The sequence below is a fragment of the Mytilus trossulus genome, chromosome 4 (assembly GCF_036588685.1).
Source record: "Mytilus trossulus isolate FHL-02 chromosome 4, PNRI_Mtr1.1.1.hap1, whole genome shotgun sequence".
Lineage (NCBI taxonomy): Eukaryota > Metazoa > Mollusca > Bivalvia > Mytilida > Mytilidae > Mytilus > Mytilus trossulus.
Window position 1 is genome coordinate 57,581,732 of NC_086376.1, and position 23,109 is coordinate 57,604,840.

At 33.2% G+C, this 23,109-nt stretch overlaps 2 long non-coding RNA genes across 3 annotated transcripts; both read left to right on the forward strand.

Annotated features, from left to right (window-relative positions):
- The first annotated feature begins 1,951 nt into the window (after positions 1 to 1,951).
- On the forward strand, positions 1,952 to 17,135 carry LOC134714022 (uncharacterized). Of its 2 annotated transcripts, XR_010106466.1 has the most exons (5): positions 1,952 to 2,023; positions 7,201 to 7,287; positions 12,118 to 12,142; positions 16,347 to 16,423; positions 16,919 to 17,135. It is a non-coding gene; the product is annotated as an uncharacterized LOC134714022 (long non-coding RNA). The 2 variants fall into 2 exon arrangements; XR_010106467.1 differs by lacking the exons at positions 16,347 to 16,423; positions 16,919 to 17,135 and having other exon boundaries at positions 12,118 to 12,314.
- Positions 17,136 to 18,698: 1,563 nt separating this feature from the next.
- On the forward strand, positions 18,699 to 20,587 carry LOC134714023 (uncharacterized). The gene is made up of 3 exons (XR_010106468.1): positions 18,699 to 18,759; positions 19,681 to 19,740; positions 19,984 to 20,587. It is a non-coding gene; the product is annotated as an uncharacterized LOC134714023 (long non-coding RNA).
- The last annotated feature ends 2,522 nt before the right edge of the window (positions 20,588 to 23,109 follow it).

The window sequence follows — 23,109 nt, forward strand, 5'->3', positions numbered from 1 at the left end:
AAAAAAAGGGGGTCCATCCCCTGGAACCCCGCCCCCTGGATCCGCCACTGAGCGGGTACGGTATATAGCTCAATACATTTTTTATAGTTTCATCCATCGATAATACCCGTTTTTGCTAATTTTATCACAAAATATACCTTAGAGGTTTCTTATCGTTCGGCTGCAGTCCTTTTGACATAAGTAAAATATCTCCAATATTAAAAGTCTCTGGATCATAGTGAGTGCCATATTACCTTATTTTTCTTCTTCTTAAACTTGCTTTGTATATAGAAAAAAGAAGATGAGGCATGAGTGCCAAATGAGACATCTTTCCAACAAAGACATAATTTAGTTAAGTAAGCAGTCATAGGTTAAGTGCTGAAAAGTAAGCTATTAATGCATGACCCTAAAATGACTTGTGTAAAACAATCCAAACAAAAACGGCACAATTAAATATATAAAAGGAGAAGAAATCTATCCCATAAAAAAATAATATTGTATAGGAGCCTGTATTTCAGTGGTTGTCGTTTGTTTATGTGTTACATATTTGTTTTTCGTTCATTTTTTTTTATATAATTAAGGCCGTTAGTTTTCTCGTTTGAAATGTTTTACATTTTCATATCGGGGCCTTTTATAGCAGACTATGCTATATGTGCTTTGCTCATTGTTGAAGGCCGTACGGTGGTCTATAAATGTTAATTTCTGTGTCATTTTGGTCTCTTGTGGACAGCTGTCTCATTGGCAATCATACCACATCTTCTATTTTTATTATAGATCCAACGCTGCAATTTTCACCTTTTCCACCTTGTCGCACATACATATGGATAAAATCATTACAGCTTATTTCCTAATGCATGTAGAGCAAAACTTTGGTTAGCTTGCTTGCTTTATTTGTATATTGTACAAAATATAAAATATACAAGTTAAACTATGCCTATATATTGTTTAAAGATGTCAATCTTATTTTCAAAGCTTGTATATAAACAACTATACAAACAAAACAAGCAAGCCAACCAAAGTTTTACTTTGCAGGTAAAAGAAATCAGCTGTAATGATTTTATTCAGTTTGGCAAATGTCCGAGCCTGTTAAAAAACGAACAAACTGAAACTACAGTTGCTTACTTTACTACCTTCAAAACAGTTTGGAAGTCCCATATACAATATGACCCCAAAAAAGTACTTATAGATTTTGTTAACACTGCCATGTATGTAAATATTTCTTCGCCTTTTTTACGAACACAAAATTCAAGGATCCCACATTTGCCTTTAATTATCTATACGAACATTGCTGTACTCGTGAATATCAGCACCGGCGTTTATCGACGGATTACTTCAGTTAGTTTGTCTCATGGGTAATTGTGTTTCTGCTGTTGTTTCGTTGCTGTCTGATGGACAAATACATGAAATCTCTGTGCCATCATCAAACATGTTAATGGCTATATATCGGGTAATTCAAACCCTTTTTTCTTCGCATGGAAACAACTCTTCGTAAATCTGAGCATGGAAGTAATACTTTATATCACGAACTATAAATGAGGATACACAAAATGAAAAACTAAGCAAAATTGTGAATCCCGCATTGCACGAAAAAATGTGTTGTATTTCAGTAAATAACACGTGTTCTTGGTTGATTGTAAACACGTAGTAGTCCATCATGCATTGTGACTGGTCAAAAACCTAGGTAAAAATAAATTACGTCACATGTAAATAAACACATTACATGTGCGAGAATAAGTATGCTAATTTATGCATTTCCATATACGGTAGTGATCCCGACCTGTTAGAAAGGTTGAACTTGTGTTTTTAACTTGAACAGATTTCACAACATTTGCAATTACTGTATTTAGGCTTCATGGTTCATTAGACAAAATACCTCACGGCTATTTATTGGGCACTGTGATTTGGCGGGTTAGTTCTATTGTTCTAATTTAGTTCTATTGTTCTAATTTGTGAACACTTTATCATGGAATTCATTACTAGTTACACGAAACAGGCTGTTCACTTAGGATAAACATCACTTTGGTTGGAAAGTCTCTTGCATAAGGTAGATTTTATTCTTTCTTTAATGATAACATGTTTTAAACAAATTAATGGAAAAGTAATAGAAGTGCATGTTGCACAAACTGAATGTCAAGTGTATTTTGGTGGCTGTCTAAAACAATACACAATTCAGAAAGAAGATTTAACATTCAAATTTCACAATTCAGTAATCTGCTTTTAATATGTTACACTACTATATTTTCCCTGGCGGGTCTACTCGACCCGCACGGCATGCATGTTTTTTTTTTTATTAAAAGGTGATAGAGCAGTGGAGATATAAACTAATGAACCTGTTATAGTATTTAACCATAGCTTTAGAGCTGATTTCCTAATGCTTGTAGAGTAAAACTTTGTGTGGCTTGCTTTCTTTGTATGTATAAATGTTTACTCAAGCTTTGACATCTACAATCTATATATATTTGAATAAATAAACCTGTGTATTATATTTAAATTTGAGTGGACATAATCCCGATTATAATTGTATAATATGCAAACAAAACAAGCAAGCTAATCAAAGTCTTGCTTTACAAGCATTAGGAAATTAGCTCTAACAATATTGAAATATAAAGGAAGTCTGCCCAATTCAGATAAAACAGCTATATTTGTGTTGCCTTTGAGTAGACACCAAGAATATATTTACAGAATCTCAAATGTGTTTTTCTGCTTGACATTTATCATAAATTTGATGAAAGGTTAGTTTAAACATATTTATTTAGAGTGGATTGGGAAACAAGTTTTGCAACTTATATTAATCCCTTTCCACTTTGCGGGTGCGAGTGCTGCCTTGTAGCGGCATTAGCCTACTCTTTTTCGAAATCTACAAGGGTGTCTTTAACGTGCAAGAGATATGGCTCTCTCTTAACACGGGTCAGCCATTTATCGTCCCCTTCCGACGGACTATCATCGTTTCCTTAAGACCATACTTGCAAATGGTGTCAAGGGAGAGCCGAAAATTGAGTTCCTGAAATTTTCATCCCAAACGGGAATCGAACCAGGAACCTTTGTGATAGTAGTCCGATGCACTAACCACTACACCACGGCTCTCTTTAAAAGATGAAAGGTTAACAAGCCATTTCTAAATATATATATTAATCATTTCAGGTTGGGAACAACCACTCAAATAAAGGGTAATCTCTCAATATAATGACTTATAATCTCCCTAGTATTCATGAGGGATACACTTCAAGTGATATAAAAAAAAAATTTTTTTGTAAAAACCACATAGTACAAATGAGCACATATTATATATTTTCCTTTCTTTGGAAAAAAATGGTTGGTTAAATTATACAGGTTGGGGACAGCCTGCCAAATGGGGAACCATTCCCCAAATGAGAAATACCCCTCATTTGAGTAATCAATTCATAGTGCTTAAAACTAAATTTTCCATAAATGGGCCTTTTTAGTTAAATTGGCACAAATTTATAGAAAATAGAACAACTTCTTCCAAAGAACTATATTTTAATTATTGGTTTTAAAAAAGTTGGAAGCCTTGAAAATAGTCAATTCCAAGTTTGCATAGGCCTGTATCTTCTCAGTGAATCAACTGAAACTACTGAGTAATATTCAACTAAACTTGGCCAAAATCATCATTGGGGTATCTAGTTAGAAAAATGTGTCTTAAGACCCAGCCAATCAACCAAGATGTCCACCATGGCTAAAAAAGAACATAGGGGTAAAATGTAGATTTTGGCTTATAACTCTGAAACCAAAGCATTTAGAGCAATCTGACAGGGGTAACATTGTTTATCAGGGGAAGATCTATCTACCCTGAAATTTTCAGATGAATCAGACAATCCGTTGTTGGGTTGCTGCCCCTGAATTGTTAATTTTAAGGAAATTTTGCGGTTTTTGGTTATCTTAAATATTATTATAGATAAAGATAAACTGTAAACAGCAATAATGTTCAACAAAGTAAGATCTTCAAATAAGTCAACTTGACAAATATGGTCAGTTGACCCCTTTAGGAGTTATTGCCCTTTATAGTAAATTTTTACCAATATTTTGTAAATTATTGTAATCTTTTACAAAAATCTTCTCCTCTGAAACTACTTGGTCAAATTTAACCAAATTTATCCACAACCATTATTAGGGTATCTAGTTTAAAAAATGTGTGTGGTGACCCAGCCAACCAATCAAGATGGCCACAATGGCTAAAAATAGAACATAGAGATAAATGTTGATTTTGGCTTATAACTCTGAAACCAAAGCATTTAGAGCAAATCTGTCGATTTGTTAAGCTTTTTATCAAGTTAATATCTATCTGCCTATAAATTTTCAGATGAATTGGACAACCAGTTTTTGAGTTGCTGCCCCTGAATTGGTAATTTTAAGGAAATTTTGCTGTTTTTGGTTATTATCTTGAATACTATGATGGGGGTCTCATTGGGGGGTTCTGATCCTGGATCCCGCTTACTGTTTTTTCAGATTCCCGTATCCCGCTTATACTATGTACGTAAGCAATTCTCATTTTTTTTTCATTTCCCGGGTCCCGCAAAACCTCATTTCCCGTTTTCACACGACAATAATTTGACTTTCACGTGTCACGCTTACAAAAAATCGGCAATCCCGCGTCATGCTTAGACCCCAATGAGACCGACTATGATAGATTGAGATAAACTGTAATAAAAATGTTCAGCAAAGTAAGATCTAATAATAAGTTAACATGACCAAAATGGTCACTTGACCCCTTAAGGAGTTATTGCCCTTTATAGTCAATTTTTAACAATTTCATTAATTTGGTAAATTTTTGTGAATTTTTACAAAATATTTTCAACTGTATCTAAAGAGCCAAGTCTATATAGATAGAAAAATTGTAAGTAGCAAGAATGTTCAGTATAGTAAGATATACAAACACATCACCAAACCCCAATTTTGTCATGAATCCATCTGTGTCCTTTGTCTAATATACATAGACCTATCTGAGGCATTCCGTATATACATTTGTGTAGGTCCTGCCAAAAACATGAATGATACAACAAAATCATATTTTATTGTCACTATGGAAATGTGCTACATGCACAATATGTGAGGTAAGCTAAGAATTATTTTGAATTAATTAATTGCCTGTCATATTAATTGTTTTTTTCCCATATATGCAAGCAAGCTGTAGCTATGAAATTATAAATTTAGCCTAATGAAAAGAAACAAATTACTAAAATGTCAAGGCACAGGTCATCAACCAAAATAACTTTTTAGGGGAACAAGATAAGTTTATTTTACATGTATGACATCATGAGAGAAAGTTAACATTTTCCTTGTTAAATTTGGTGCAATGAAAGACCAAGAGTATTTTATCTTTTACCTCACCTAATCCACATTGGAAAACAAAAAAAGAATGAAATTTTGGCATTAAGATAAACCAATAAATTAAAAGTCCTTACCTCATTAAAACTCAAATTATTTTATATTTTACAAATAGGTCTTATTTTACCTTGACCTCATTTTCACAGTTCATTGCTCATTTTTGTTAAGTTTTTGTGTTTTGGTCTGTTTTTCTTTAATTATAAGCAGTAGGTCAATTAGGAGATAATTGTATTGTATTTAAAGCTTGGCCTTCGTAAAACGTAGATTTTACTGTCGCAAATTTAGTTTACCTAGCGATGCGGAGTGGAGATAGGTAAACAGTTATTTGCGACAGTAAAATCAATTTTTATGAAGGCCAAGCTTAAAATACAATATAGTTATGTCCATTCTAATGCCACATTTTAAAATTAATTTCATTTAATATATATTTGGGCTTTAAAATGCTATAAATGAAAAAGTCTGTGAAACTGTTGCATCGTTATTGACATCTAAACAATGTGATGTCATATGTATACTCTGGATGCCAAACATGCATACTAAAAGTATTTTTACTTTTCATACGCTTTAGAATGGTTTCAATATAGACAAAGAGAAGATTTTTGAGGCTCAGAATGTGACTCTTGTTTATTTTTTTAAAAATTGCATACCCCAAAAACATCGGAATTCAAAATGGCGGCTTTCTTAGAAATATGGACTGGTAGAACGCGGAATCTAACCCCTCAAAATATTTGTCAACGTCCAATGAAAATTATTGTTACAAACTAATTGCATTAGAATGATATTTGTTGTAAGGAAGAATTGTTAGCTGTTCATGCCTGCCTGGCACGGTTCATCTGACCTTGATCTCATTTTCATGGTTCATTGCTCATTGTTAAGTTTTTGTGTTTGGGTCTGTTTTTCTTGAACTATAAGCAATAGGTCAACTATATTTGTTGTATGGAAGAATTGGTAGCTGTACATATCTGTCTGGCATGATTCATCTGACCTTGGTCTCATTTTCATGTTGTTAAGTTCTTGTGTTTGGGTCTGTTTTTCTTGAACTATAAGCAATAGGTCAACTATATTTGTTGTATGGAAGAATTGGTAGCTGTACATATCTGTCTGGCATGATTCATCTGACCTTGACCTCATTTTCATGGTTCATTGGTCAAGGTTTAGTTTTTGTGGTTTTAAGTTTGTAACAGTTGTTATATAGCTTTATATTTAGGACTATCAACAAATATCAATGATTAGTAAAAAAGGCGAGACATTTCAGTGTGTGCACTCTTGTTTTTATAAATTTATAACTTTGGGAACTTTAAAAAGCTTCCAACGTATCATGCTTTCGTGGCAGTCAGCTCTTAATTCATTCCTGCCAACTTTTCAAAATGCCTATGAGGTTTTGCATACAAGATGACTGTCATAGTCCTAAAAAAACCTTCAAGGGAGCCTTTAAAAACATTTTAATGTTATTTTTTGGCTTCTCCACACAGGCACTTGTCACAGAATTTTTTTTACTACATACCTGTGTTATATTAAGGTATAAGGTATGTAGGAAAAAAAATTCTGAGACAAATGCCTGAGCTTCTTCATACATTTATAAGCCTGAATCATTGTAAAATTAATTGTTTTGTTTAAAATTGTGGACAAAATTGCTCTTTCAAAATTTCAATTTGGGAGCCTCCATGGAGGAAATCCTCCACAAATAGAGACAGTTGGCAGGTAATTTATAATTATCTAACCATTGACACTTAATTTGGAAATCTTTTTCTAATTTAGTCTAAAGTTTCTGATTGTCAATTTGGATATCTTCATATTACTTTGATATAAGTATATTTTTATTTCAATTTACTAACTGTTGTCTCATAAATATAAGAATTCTTTTATTTTGTATTACAGACCCCTGGATGAGCCCAGATGAAAGTTCAGTCCTACACCTGAAGGAAGATGGTTTCATTTTAGTTGCCAGATAATGATGATGTACCGGTAAGTATTTGCTCATTACAATTGTATTTGAAACTATGTTAAAATTTGTTAGATAATAAAAAATAGTTTTCAAATTAGTTGGAGAAACAGCTTGAAAATTAGTTTTCAAACTAGTTGGAGAAACAGCTTGAAAAATCATTACAAATTAGTCCTAAATTTCTTTTTCAAATTTATACTCAAATGAAATATATTTTATAATTTATATAAAATATATACAGTAGTACAATTCTATATAGTTACTTAATGTCTATAATATATATCATCTAATAACTTGAAATCTCAGTTAAAAAATATTAACATTTTACTACTCATTTTACACCCGCTTTGAAAAAAAAGGGGAGGGGGGTAATAATGTTTTACCTCTGTCTGTCAATCCAGCCATCAGTTCATCAGTCCGTCCATGCCAATGAATATTTTTCGTCACCTTTTTCTCAATACAAGGATTTCTGAAATTTGGTTTCGGGTTGATATATATATCAGCTATACCAAGTGATGCATTTTCAGATTCATCACTAAGCAACTTCCTGTTTAACGAACACATGTATCTTTTTACACCTGATAGCCAAGTTCAAAATTTTCACTTCTTTTTAACTACAATACAAGAATTTCTGAAATTTGGTTTTAGAGTTTATACAAGTCAGCTTGCAACATACTCAACTGGGATAGTGATCAGGTGGCTGTGGAGGTGGGGGCATTAGCTAACTTTAAAAGTTTTATATTTTAGTAGAGGGAAGACCTGGTTGCTTCATACTTTGTATATGGACCTCTCATGTCACGAAGTTTCCGTCGGTCACATGTCTAATGTCCTTGACCCCATTTTCATGGTTCAGTGACTACTTTTTTGTAATGTTGAATTCTCCCTTATTATAAGGAATGAGGTAACTATATTTGATTTGTGCCTACCTTGTAAGGTCCTCATGCCTGTCAGATAGTTTTCACTTGACCTTGACCTCATTTCATGGATCAGTGAACAAGGCTGAGCTTTGGTGGTCAAGTCTGTATCTCAGATACTATAAACAATAAAAGGTCTAGTATATTCAGTGTAGGGAAGGACTGTAAGGTGTACATGTCTAACTGGCAGGTGTCATCTGACCTTGACCTCATTTTCATAGTTCAGTGGTTATAGTTAAGTTTTTGTGTTTTGGTCTGTTATTCTTATACTGTTTGCAATAGGTCTACTATATTTGGTGTATGGAATTATTGTAAGGTGTACATGTCTAGCTGGCAGGTGTTATCTCACCTTGACCTCAAACTTGCATGGTTTATTGGTCACCGTTACATTTTTGAGTTTGGTCTTTTTTTCTAAAACTATATGCAATAGGTCAACTATATTTGGAAATATTGTTTGATTTTTATGTCAGTCACACAGGTTTTATTTGACCTTGACCTCATTTTCACAGTTCATTGCTCAGTGTTCAGTTTTTGTGTTTCGGTCTGTTTTTCTTAAACAATAAGTAATAGGTCAACTATATTTGTTGTATGGAAGAATTGTTAGCTGTATACATGCCTGCCTGGCATGTTTCATCTGACATTGACCTTATTTTCATGGTTCGTTGGTCAATGTTTAATTTTCTTGGTTATTATAGATGTGGTATGATTGCCAATGAGACAACTATCCACAAAAGACCAAAATGGCACAAACATTAACAACTATAGGTCACCTTACGGCCTTCAACAATGAGCAAAGCCCATACTTAAGTTTATGTGACAGTTGTAATAAAGCTTTATACTTAGGACTGTCAACATTATATCAATGATTAGTAAAGAAGGTGAGACACTGTGCACTCTTGTTAAAATTTTGATAACTTTCTTAAACTATCCTGGATTTCTACCAAACTTGGACAGATGCTTGTTTGTGATCATAAGATAGTATCCAGATGTAAATTTTGTTAACAAAAATATCCTATTTTTCCACATTTTACTTATAAATGGACTGCCAGGAAACATTACATTCACTCTGTGGTAAAAGATTTTATACAAATGCAAAAAATTTTGCAGTCGTATACTGGAATCACTTAGTCGTCGTCAATTTCGTCTGAAGATGGATGGTTATTGGATAATAACTTAAGTATAAGTAAATAGAAATCAATGAAATGTTAACACAATGCTTATAACCACAAAAGGAAGGTTGGGATTGATTTCCAGGGCCCAAAACATACATTTATCTTGTTTCAGGACAAAAAGTTGTGTATAAGTATTTCAATAACTCTGAAACTGTACCATAATGTTCATATCATTTAAGTAGAAGATTGGGATTTATTTTAGGGTTCTGGAGCAAACAGTCAAGGAATTAAGGGCCACAACAAGTGTTTTTGAAGTTTCATGACAATAACTTATGTTTAATTGTTTGGGTCTCTGACATTGTACCACAAGGTTCCATATGATGAAGGAAAGGTTTGGTGTCAGTCTGGGGTTAATATTCCTGAACATGTAGGAATAAGAGACAAAAAAAGGGCCAAAAAGAATCATTTTTCTAGTTTACAGACAATAACTTATGTTTAACCCCTTCCTGTTCCCATCGGTACTCTGGTACCGATGGGCTATATTTTTGGGTAACTAACTTGCGCAAAGTATTGAATCTTTGACATTTGTTGACGTACAGAAGTGGTTGATGGCTCAAATCAATCCCCTATATCACAGCTGTGTGATTAGTGGTGCCTAAAACTTCTTCCGAGTACGGTTTGGTATCAAATCGCCCCTAACGGACAACGTTTTCTCCTGTAAAAACCGTGTTTTTTTTTTTATTTGAACTTAATATTTCCGTCGAGTATGGGAAAATAAACTGTTGATTTTAGGGGCAATATGACTTTTTTTTATTAACTTCGCCGTGTATTTTTGAGGGAAACTATTCAAAGTATGATTAAAACTTGTACTTAAGTGAAAAAAGTGATTGAAAGTGTACCAACGCAATCATTTACTTGAAATGCACTCTCAATTTGTGGTCATTTCTTTCCAAATTAATTGAAAAAAAGACAAAAAAGACAAAAAGTCATGAATTTTTTTTTTTCGAAGTTGAAATAGATGTAACAGAACATTGTTTCTGATGTGCCTGGTTATGGAAATGTCGAAAACACTTTTGTTCAAATAAAGAAACCGGTAAACGTCTAGAAAAAAATGGCAGACTAAAGTATGATATCATCCTATATTTGCTCAAAATAATGGGTTTTACAACAATTCTATGTTATATCGAGACTTAATTTCTTAACGAAAACAGTAAACAGGCTGATTATTTGATTACTTTCACTTCGTTGCTTTATGAAAGAGTTAAGTATTAAAATTTTGATGTAATAAACTGGAACTCCCGTGGTCCAGTGGGAAGCTGCACTAGCTCATAGCAGGAAGATTGCATGTTCGAACCTCAAAGCCGGAGGTGAAAAAATAATTTCCTATATTAAATGAAACTTAACTTAACTTTACTTTCAATTTCAAAAAGAGGGTCATGAATACATACAAAAGTCAACTTAAAAACAATGTTTGTATGTTTTTAAAAAATGTGTGTGTGTCCTAATTGCACCCCCCCCCCCTTAAACTAAAACCTCATAGGCCCAAAACACCAAAGTAATTATTGGTAATTCATTGAATCTTTACTTTCAAAGTAAAAATTCCATGTGCTGCTTGGAAAAACATAATTTAAGCTAAAATTTGTGTCAAGTATAAGATTTTGACGAAAAAACGGCTGAAAACCGTTATTTTGCATGTTGCGGGCATCCACGTTTGGGGGGCATATAGCACGTATTTCCTCCAACTATACCATAATGGTAACTTTCCTGTGTCTATCAGACTTAGGACATTGCTTTGACACTTAAACTTTATCCTATTAGCCCTTATAAAAGTCTCCACACGACCTTTTTCGGAAGACTTTTGTATTTTTTTTACTTTTTTTTCGTAAGTCACGTGACTTTTGGACAGATAACACGTGACTTCAAAAGACAAAATTTCTGATATATTATATTTTTTGAAATATTTTATCATTTATCTCTCAAATGGACCTAAAACGACCTTTATGTAAGCCTCAGTGCCAATGCTATATGCGATTGAACTTTGATAGTGTCTTTCCATAAGTTTACGTCCAATTTGGCGGAACGTGAAAGGGTTAAGTGTATCAGGATCTCTCTGAAATTATACTACAAGGTTTCTTACTACAAAGGAAAGGCTGGAATTGAGTTGTGGGGTTCTTACTCCAAGGATTTCAATAAGTGAGGGGCCAAAAAAAGGGGCCCAAATAAGCATTTTTGTAGTTTTCAGCCAATAACTTGTCTTTTTAAAAGTGTATAAATCGCTCTAAAATGATACCACAAGTTTCCATACTACAAAGGATGGTTATAGGCTGTATAAATGGAACAAATCATTAAGCAATTAGGGATAAAAAAGGGGGCAAGGGTTTCTGGTTTCTGGTTTAAGGACAATTTAGCCAATTTAAAAGCAATATAAGGGAGGTAATCCAATTCCAATAAAATTTTAAGAATACTATTAAAATTATCCTTACTTGTGGAAAGACGTGCAATTGTTCTCTGAACTATTGGTTTTTAATTTTCTTTATATTTTTTTTTAGCCTGTAGGAAATATATAGTATAGGTTACTTCAAAGAATTGAAAATGATTTATGTTTATCTGTTTCATTTTATATGTTTTCATGTTTTATATCTGTTTCATTTTATATGTTTTCATGTTTTATATCTGTTTCATTTTATATGTTTTCATATGTATGCTGTTTTTTTATTTCTATTTTCTATAGGAGTATTTCTTTCTTCTGTTTTTAATTTATTTTAATTTTCTATAAGTTACTTCAAAGAATTGAAAGTGAGGTCATCTGTTTCATTTTATGTTTTAGGTGATGTCCAGGATCAGAAAGTGAGGTAAGTTTTGATAGGATTGTGTGCATGTTTGTATGCCTTTTTGCCCTTGTTTCCTCTAGGTGGCGGTCCAGGGATCAGAAATGAAGGTATGTTAAGATAAGATTGTGTGCATGTTTGTATGTCTTTTTGTCCTAGTTTCTTCTAGGTGGCGGTCCAAGGATTGGAAGTGGAGGTATGTTAAAATAAGATTGTGTGCATGTTTGTATGTCTTTTTGTCCTAGTTTCCTCTAGGTGGCGGTCCAAAGATTGGAATTGAAGGTATGTTAAGATAAGATTGTGTGCATGTTTGTATGTCTTTTTTGTCCTATTTTCTTCTAGGTGGCAGTCCAAGGATTGGAAGTGGAGGTATGTTAAGATAAGATTGTGTGCATGTTTGTATGTCTTTTTTGTCCTAGTTTCTTCTAGGTGGCAGTCCAAGGATTGGAAGTTAAGGTATGTTAAGATAAGATTGTGTGCATATTTGTATGTCTTTTTGTCCTAGTTTCCTCTAGGTGGCAGTCCAAGGATTGGAAGTGAAGGTATGTTAAGATAAGATTGTGTTCATATTTGTATGCCTTTTTGTCCAAGTTTCCTCTAGGTGGCGTCAAAGAATCGGAAGTAAAGGTATGTTAAGATAAGATTGTGTTCATATTTGTATGCCTTTTTGTCCAAGTTTCCTCTAGGTGGCAGTCCAAGGATTGGAAGTGAAGGTATGTTAAGATAAGATTGTGTTTATATTTGTATGCCTTTTTGTCCAAGTTTCCTCTAGGTGGCAGTCCAAGGATTGGATGGGCAGGTATGTTAAGATAAGATTGTGTTCATATGTGTATGCCTTTTTGTCCAAGTTTCCTCTAGGTGGCAGTCCAAGCATTGGAAGTGAAGGTATGTTAAGATAAGATTGTGTTCATATTTGTATGCCTTTTTGTCCAAGTTTCCTCTAGGTGGCAGTCCAAGGATTGGATGGGCAGGTATGTTAAGATAAGATTGTGTTCATATGTGTATGCCTTTTTGTCCAAGTTTCCTCTAGGTGGCAGTCCAAGCATTGGAAGTGAAGGTATGTTAAGATAAGATTGTGTTCATATTTGTATGCCTTTTTGTCCAAGTTTCCTTTAGGTGGCAGTCCAAGGATTGGAAGTGAAGGTATGTTAAGATAAGATTGTGTTTATATTTGTATGCCTTTTTGTCCAAGTTTCCTCTAGGTGGCAGTCCAAGGATTGGAAGTGAAGGTATGTTAAGATAAGATTGTGTTCATATTTGTATGCCTTTTTGTCCAAGTTTCCTTTAGGTGGCAGTCCAAGGATTGAAAGTAAAGGTATGTTAAGATAAGATTGTGTTCATATTTGTATGCCTTTTTGTCCAAGTTTCTTCTAGGTGGCAGTCCAAGGATTGGATGGGCAGGTATGTTAAGATAAGATTGTGTTCATATGTGTATGCCTTTTTGTCCAAGTTTCCTCTAGGTGGCAGTCCAAGGATTGGAAGTGAAGGTATGTTAAGATAAGATTGTGTTCATATTTGTATGCCTTTTTGTCCAAGTTTCCTCTAGGTGGCAGTCCAAGAATTGGATGGGCAGGTATGTTAAGATAAGATTGTGTTCATATGTGTATGCCTTTTTGTCCAAGTTTCCTCTAGGTGGCAGTCCAAGCATTGGAAGTGAAGGTATGTTAAGATAAGATTGTGTTCATATTTGTATGCCTTTTTGTCCAAGTTTCCTTTAGGTGGCAGTCCAAGGATTGGAAGTGAAGGTATGTTAAGATAAGATTGTGTTCATATTTGTATGCCTTTTTGTCCAAGTTTCCTCTAGGTGGCAGTCCAAGGATTGGAAGTGAAGGTATGTTAAGATAAGATTGTGTTCATATTTGTATGCCTTTTTGTCCAAGTTTCCTCTAGGTGGCAGTCCAAGAATTGGATGGGCAGGTATGTTAAGATAAGATTGTGTTCATATGTGTATGCCTTTTTGTCCAAGTTTCCTCTAGGTGGCAGTCCAAGGATTGGAAGTGAAGGTATGTTAAGATAAGATTGTGTTCATATTTGTATGCCTTTTTGTCCAAGTTTCCTCTAGGTGGCAGTCCAAGAATTGGATGGGCAGGTATGTTAAGATAAGATTGTGTTCATATTTTTATGCCTTTTTGTCCAAGTTTCCTCTAGGTGGCAGTCCAAGGATTGGATGGGCAGGTATGTTAAGATAAGATTGTGTTCATATTTGTATGCCTTTTTGTCCAAGTTTCCTCTAGGTGGCAGTCCTAGGATTGGAAGTGAAGGTATGTTAAGATAAGATTGTGTTCATATTTGTATGCCTTTTTGTCCAAGTTTCCTTTAGGTGGCTGTCCAAGGATTGAAAGTGAAGGTATGTTAAGATAAGATTGTGTTCATATTTGTATGCCTTTTTGTCCAAGTTTCCTTTAGGTGGCAGTCCAAGGATTGAAAGTGAAGGTATGTTAAGATAAGATTGTGTTTATATTTGTATGCCTTTTTGTCCAAGTTTCCTTTAGTTGGCAGTCCAAGGATTGAAAGTAAAGGTATGTTAAGATAAGATGTGTTCATATTTGTATGCCTTTTTGTCCAAGTTTCCTCTAGGTGGCAGTCCAAGGATTGGAAGTGAAGGTATGTTAAGATAAGATTGTGTTTATATTTGTATGCCTTTTAGTCCAAGTTTCCTTTAGGTGGCAGTCCAAGGATTGAAAGTGAAGGTATGTTAAGATAAGATTGTGTTTATATTTGTGTGCCTTTTTGTCCAAGTTTCCTCTAGGTGGCAGTCCAAGGATTGGAAGTGAAGGTATGTTAAGATAAGATTGTGTTCATATTTGTATGCCTTTTTGTCCAAGTTTCCTCTAGGTGGCAGTCCATGGATTGGATGGGCAGGTATGTTAAGATAAGATTGTGTTCATATGTGTATGCCTTTTTGTCCAAGTTTCCTCTAGGTGGCAGTCCAAGGATTGGAGGTGAAGGTATGTTAAGATAAGATTGTGTTCATATTTGTATGCCTTTTTGTCCAAGTTTCCTTTAGGTGGAAGTCCAAGGATTGAAAGTGAAGGTATGTTAAGATAAGATTGTGTTTATATTTGTATGCCTTTTTGTCCAAGTTTCCTTTAGTTGGCAGTCCAAGGATTGGAAGTAAAGGTATGTTAAGATAAGATTGTGTGCATTTTTGAATGTCTTTTTGTCCTAGTTTCTTCTAGGTGGCGGTCCAAGGATTGGAAGTGAAGGTATGTTAAGATAAGATTGTGTTCATATTTGTATGCCTTTTTGTCCAAGTTTCCTCTAGGTGGCAGTCCAAGGATTGGAGAGGAAGGTATGTTAAGATAAGATTGTGTTCATATTTGTATGCCTTTTTGTCCAAGTTTCCTTTAGGTGGCAGTCCAAGGATTGAAAGTGAAGGTATGTTAAGATAAGATTGTGTTTATATTTGTATGCCTTTTTGTCCAAGTTTCCTTTAGTTGGCAGTCCAAGGATTGGAAGTAAAGGTATGTTAAGATAAGATTGTGTGCATGTTGTAATGTCTTTTTGTCCTAGTTTCTTCTAGGTGGAGGTCCAAGGATTGGAAGTGAAGGTATGTTAAGATAAGATTGTGTTCATATTTGTATGCCTTTTTGTCCAAGTTTCCTCTAGGTGGCGTCAAAGAATCGGAAGTAAAGGTATGTTAAGATAAGATTGTGTTCATATTTGTATGCCTTTTTGTCCAAGTTTCCTCTAGGTGGCAGTCCAAGAATTGGATGGGCAGGTATGTTAAGATAAGATTGTGTTCATATTTGTATGCCTTTTTGTCCAAGTTTCCTCTAGGTGGCAGTCCAAGGATTGGATGGGCAGGTATGTTAAGATAAGATTGTGTTCATATTTGTATGCCTTTTTGTCCAAGTTTCCTCTAGGTGGCAGTCCAAGCATTGGAAGTGAAGGTATGTTAAGATAAGATTGTGTTCATATTTGTATGCCTTTTTGTCCAAGTTTCCTCTAGGTGGCAGTCCAAGGATTGGAAGTGAAGGTATGTTAAGATAAGATTGTGTTTATATTTGTATGCCTTTTTGTCCAAGTTTCCTCTAGGTGGCAGTCCAAGCATTGGAAGTGAAGGTATGTTAAGATAAGATTGTGTTCATATTTGTATGCCTTTTTGTCCAAGTTTCCTCTAGGTGGCAGTCCAAGGATTGGATGGGCAGGTATGTATATATAATTTTTTTTAATTGACTAACAGTTGTCTCATAAATTTTTAAGATGTTTTAAGTTTGTATTACAGATGGATGAGTCCAGATGAAAGTACAGTCCTACACCTGAAGGAATATGGTTTCAATACAGTTGGCAGATAATGAGGATGTAAGTATTTGGTCATTGCAATTGTGTTTAAAACTTCTTTTTTTTAAATTTAGGTAAAAAAAAATCAGTATTTCCTTTGAACAATCACTTGAAATTTTATTAAAAAATTGTTCTTAATTTCATGTTCAAATTTATTCTTATGAAATATAATTTAAAAAGAATTATTGTAATTGTTACAAATTAAAATAGACTGATCCTCCCAATTTAGGATTTGAAATAAAACATGCATCACATTTAAATTTCTGAGTTAATTATTACAACAAATAGACTTAATATTGACAATTTGGATATTTATGTATTTATTTCCATTTTGATTGGGAAAATATGACTTTGTTTAGAATGTTTGTTCAAAATGTATACATCAGATTGTTTTGGTTAGCCACCCCATTCTGATAATTATCTGCATACATTAATTTCAGACTTAATGATGTTATCATTAAACAGTCTTCATAATACTGATTAAAAGTTAAAATGAAAATGGTTAATTAATTATAGGCAAAAAGAGCATAGACGCAGAAAACAAAGCCATTCACACAGATGTTTCAGTTGAGATGGTAGATGAGTAGCAACTCCATGGAAGATGTTTACTTAGATCTTCAACCAAGTCTGAGTATTTGCCATGTAAGCAATCAAGCACCAAGGATAGCAGCTAGAATGAAGATTAATTATTACATTGATCTTCCACCAAGTCTGAGGCTTTGTCATGAAAGAAATAATGCAAGTATATTCAAACCAATTAATTCTGTACATTATCAGGAAAAATGTGAAAGTATATAAGCATTATCTATAAAGCAACACACATTTTGGTTATTTTGCACATTTACAACACACAAAAAAGATATGTATCAGTTTAGATGTTTTTCTGGTACACAAATAATATTTAATGCCATGAAAAGTCAATCCTGATAGAATTTTTACTTCAAGGGAGACTAGTACAATAAACTGCAAGAATTTTTCTTTCAGTGGGAGATAACTCACTATTATGCAATCTGAATACAGAATAGATTAATAAAAGTTTAGGCTGCAATTTAACAAATTTGTATAATATATAATTTGTGTCAATTTTAATTCCTTTTTAGGTAATTTATAAAACAGTGCCAATGTTTTCATGAAGGGGAGTAAGACTTGTGGTATAAGATATCTTAAATACAAGTACGTATATTATTCTTCTATTTAAAACAATTTGATAATCATAAAATAAGTTTACAGGGAAAAAACATGCACCAGGCTTAAAGTTGTAAGAGGTCAAATGGTGTTTTGTTGTTGACTATAAAGGTTCTAAAATTTTGAATTGATCACACTAATGTCATTGTAAAGACTTGTATGCAGGCTTTGGCTGAACCACGAAACAAAGTACCAACATAATTACAATTGTTCACCAAATAAGATGCTGAAAATGGCTCCTTTGATACATGTCAGGTTATGAAGCTTGAATGAATATATATAAAAAACAAGATGTGGTATGATTGCCAATGAGACAACTGTCCACAAGAGACCAAAATGACACAGACATGAACAGCTATAGGTCACCATACTGCCTTCAACAATGAGCAAAGCCCATACTGCATAGTCTGCTATAAAAGGCTCTGATATGACAATGAAATACAATTCAAACAAGAAAACTAACTGTTTATTTTTTTATTATATTGACCAACAGCAGTCTTATAAATATAACCTTATTTATAATTTTAGATTTTTTTCCAGTAGCAGGCCAGTCCTAAGCTTCAGTCCAGATAGCAGATGAGTAGCAACTCCATGGAAGATGTTTACTTAAATCTTCAACCAAGTCCAAGGCTTTGCCATGTAAGCAATCAAGCACCAAGGATAGCAGCTAGAATGAAGATTAATTATTACATTGATCTTCAAACAAGTCTGAGGCTTTGTCATGAAAGAAATAATGCAAGTATATTCAAGCAAAATAGTTCTGTACATTATCTGAAAAATTGTGATAAAGTCTATAAGGATTATCTATAAGGCAACACACATTTTGGTTATTTTGTACATTTACAACACACAAAAAAGATATTTATCAGTTTAGATGTTTTTCTGGTACACAAATAATATTTAATGCCATGAAAAGTCAATCCTGATAGAATTTTTACTTCAAGGGAGACAAGTACAATAAACTGCAAGAATTTTTCTTTCAGTGGGAGATAACTCACTATGATGCAATCTGAATACAGAATAGATTAATAAAAGTTTAGGCTGCAATTTAACAAATTTGTATAATATATAATTTGTGTCAATTTTAATTCCTTTTTAGGTAATTTAAAAAACAGTGCCAATGTTTTCATGAAGGGGAGTAAGACTTGTGGTATAAGATATCTTAAATACAAGTACGTATATAATTCCTCTATTGAAACAAATTTTATCATACTGCCAATAAAAAGAAACAAACAATCAGCTATCACTGGGCTTGAAAACTTTTGGTCCGTAGTTTTAATGTTTGATTTATTAGTACCAGTAATTGAAAATGTCAACTCAAACTAGATAGAGATCTTTGTCTGGTTTTATTGGTGTTTTTTACATTAGTTAGTTTACAGGTTATATATTTACGTTCAAAATGTCACAAGTATTAGCCTTTCAAAAAAAACTAGTCGTCTCTTAGCTGATGAAAATGGAAAGTGTTCTTGTTTTGTAGTCTAGATTAATTCATTTAGAATATTAACCAACAAATTTTACCACACACGCGAGGTCACACGTTATTAAGTATAATATATGGTTTGACATTGTTGTTTCCAGAAGATTCAGCTATTTATATATAAAGTTAGCTGTGAACCAATATCATGAATATGTATGATTAATGACCAGACAAAATCTAATTGCTAAAATAGCAGGAACAAATCCGATACTCTACGGGATTGAAGGACATTTACTAGGTTTGGATTGTCCTAACCAATCAATAAACTTTGATTATTCACGTCTCGTAATATCTTCCAATCAGGTAGTTAGAAGCATTCACACACTGACTGTCCATCATTCAATTCTTAACATAGTCTCCGAGGAGACGATAATTAACACAAAATCTCCCCATAAGCTGTCAAGGCTGAAAGGCATTCTTACTCTTTGAGGTTTCAGAGGTTGGAAAGTATGTTGTATTTGTTAGCATGGTTGGGATGTTGTCCCATTGATGTGTTTTCTGCATCTTCTTTCACCTTGATATGTTATATATCACATATTTCTATATATTGTGCATAAGTATACCAACAGTGATTCCTTTTCTACTATTTTGAATGACTAAGCATTTTATTTTTCAGGTTAGCATTACAGCTTGTACTTACAGATTGATGTTGGAAATGGCTATTAGAGTTTTAAAAGTAAGAAAGAACTATTTTATAGATAAATAAAATTATTCTATTTAGGATCATGTAAATTCCCATGTGAATTTTACAATCTTTTTACTATTTAATATTTTCTGGAATGACCTGTCAAGTTTTAGGAAGGGAAATTTTTTTGGAAAAACTTTCTCTGCTTTAATTGTTATTCCCAGTTTGCTATGTTTTGCCTATTTCAGTTTCTTAAAATATGACAGAATATTGAAAAGTGCATTTCTTTTTCAGATAACAATTACTGTGGTTGAAGGATATAATTATGTGATGAATTCTCCATACTCCTTAGAGATGTTGTGAAGGTTCTTAACATGTTGACAGCTGGGGACTCTCACTTCACAAGACATCAGATTCAACATCCCCATTCTGACACTGGACATGGCTGCCAATTTGTACATGCTGCACTACCAAACAGACACCTTACTTTTGCAAGGATTTTACTGCTAGTCTGAAGAAGACCAAGAGTGACCATATTTCCCTTTGGGGTCTTTCTAACTCTACTGAACAGTTTCCAATATAAACGGTTCATATAAATCTTGCATAAACAAGAGAAAGAATGTAGGTGGTAAATTCTAAAATAATTAATGTAAAGATTCTCCATTTTCAACAAGAGTGGAAGTTTTGATTAAGGTTAATGTATTGTTTTTTGAATTTTCACTCAAATTTCTTTTTCTCACTACCATTAAATGCTATTGATTTTTATTATTGTGGCTCAACAGATAAAATGTTTCTTATTAAGTTAACATTTACATTGGTTAAGAATGGAGAATCTAAAAATAACAAAAATATTATAAATATTTTTAGTATAGCAATGAGTTTATATGGAAATCAAAAATATTATTGTCAAAATTGGTATATTGATACATTCAAGAGATTGCATGTAGAAATATGTGAGTATAGTGAGTAATCCTTATTTTAAAACTACCATTCACAGCCATTTCTTGACTAAATATCAAGTCTATTGCTACAGGTACTCGACTCAGTTTTAATGGATCATAAGATCAACAGGGTCAAGGGGAGGTAATGCACCTGTTCAATGCCTCATACTTTCTTTAGTGCACAGTTTACCAATATAACGTAGACATTCTCTTCTGTAATTTGAACAGTACCAGAGAGACATTTTCTTCTGTAATTTGAGAAGTACCAGAGTAAGGGAACTGTTTTACAAAGCACCCATTAAACTTTTCATGCATTGAGTTATGCAAAGCATCTTTGGCTGAATTTTTGACAGGTCCAAAAAACAGGAATATATGCCTTTCAGGGAATGTAAAATAATATAGTTTCTGTAAAACAATAATTTGCTTACTATATGAACTTGAAGGCCGTACTTTAACCTATAATGGTTTAATTTTTAAATTGTTATTTGGATGGAGAGTTGTCTCATTGGCACTCACACCACATCTTCCTATATCTATTTATGCAATGTAAAATTTCGTATATTATTGAATTACAGACCACCTTAACATATAATTGTCCATATTTTGAGTCAGAGCTGATAGACTTTAATTTTGATATATTTTGTCCAATAAGTAGTGCACTACACCTTAAAAAACTGTCAAAACAAGTGTAATTTAATTTATGTGTGTTTATTGTCTACGATAAAAGAAATGCACATTGAAATAACTTTTCTTTAACTGTAGATTCAGCAAATTCCCTGATATGGAGCTATGTACATAAAAGTTTTATTCCATCTTAAGAAAGAGTTAACTTAGTCTGTAAAAAAATCACTTTTCAAAGATAAGTGTACCTGTTTCCTTTCATATGAAACTTTTTCTTCTTCTGTAAGATAGTAAGGGGTTCAGATATATGCCTGTTGAGAATAAAATTACAAATAGAGAGTGAAAGTAGTAAACTGAATTAAGAATGTTAAATAAAATATGTTTTTGCAAATTTGGATGACAATTAATTACAATTATGTACCATTTCAACAATAGAAGTAGTATAGACATGCAAATCCATACCATTACAACACTGGAAGTAGTATGGTTGTCTGAGCGAAGCCAATTGGAAGTACGTACCTCTTAGTGAAGCTAATTGGGAGCTCACCCTCTGTCTTGTTGCGAAGCTGATTGGAAGCAGTACATATATACCTCTGTCTGCAAAACCTAATTAGAAGCAGTACCCCTGGCAGAGTGGTCCCAATTAGAGGCATGTAACTCTGATGGAAGCCAATTGGAAGCACCCGTCCCTAGGATTTTCATGGCATTCCATCTATGCCATCGATTTTTCATGGAAAAAGGATGGAAACGATGTAAAATTTGATGAAATTCCATGAAATTCATGGCAAAAATTTTCCAGGGCAAAAATTGCCATCGTTTTCATATTATGTATAAAAGAAATTCCATGGAAAGGATGAAAATCTATGGCAATCGATGGCAAAGTTTGGACTTTAACTTTTTGGGGGGATGGAAACGATGGCAAACTTGGACTTTGAAATTTTTAAGGAAGGCAAACGATGGAAAAGCAATACTTAGAAATTTTCTAAGATGAAAACGAAGGCAAAATTGGACTTAGAATATTTTGATGATTTGAAACATTAAAAGTTACTGAAACATTATCAATACTACTGTATGAGAATATTAGGAGGATTCCGCTTAAAAATAGCTGGCCCCGAGATGGAATCCATCTAAAAATAAAGTTCCTTTAATTTTTTTTTCAAATGAAAAATATATCAATACTGATGAGAGTGTGCATGATAATTATTTGTGCCATAAAGCCAGTATTTGTACCACCCTGAAATCCAACATATATTTGAAGAGTCTTAAAGATTGCATATTAAATTCAATTAAATATAAAATGTGATAGCATTGTTAGGTAATTTATAACTTTATTTTATGTGTTGCTATTTATATACATTTAAACAAATAAAAAGTGACCAGAATATTATATACTTATTTCACTAACAGTAATTAAGACAATAAGTTATTTTTTAATTTTCCAACATAGGAGATGCAGGTTAAATTAATTTATTTTCAAGTACAATTATAATTATTAAGTGTATCTCTTTTTAATTAAGTAATAATCATGATACAGTGTGGATAATACACAAATATTATTTCCATGCAGTCTCTTCCTTAACAATTAGTGCTGGAAATGTTATGTAGGTTCCCCATCTGGTTTCATTTGCTTCTGTGAAATGGACAGGAAATGATATGTACACATTCATTGACAAGAGTTGGGGCCCAAAGAAGGAGACCATATGGCTTTGTACATTTCTCTTAAATTTCTACAGTCCAAAATATAAAAATAATAGATAAAAATTGGTGAATATTTTTTATTTATTATTATATATATCTAATATTTAAGATTTAGGTAATTATTAGTATAATTAGGGAAACACTTCAAGGAATCAAACAA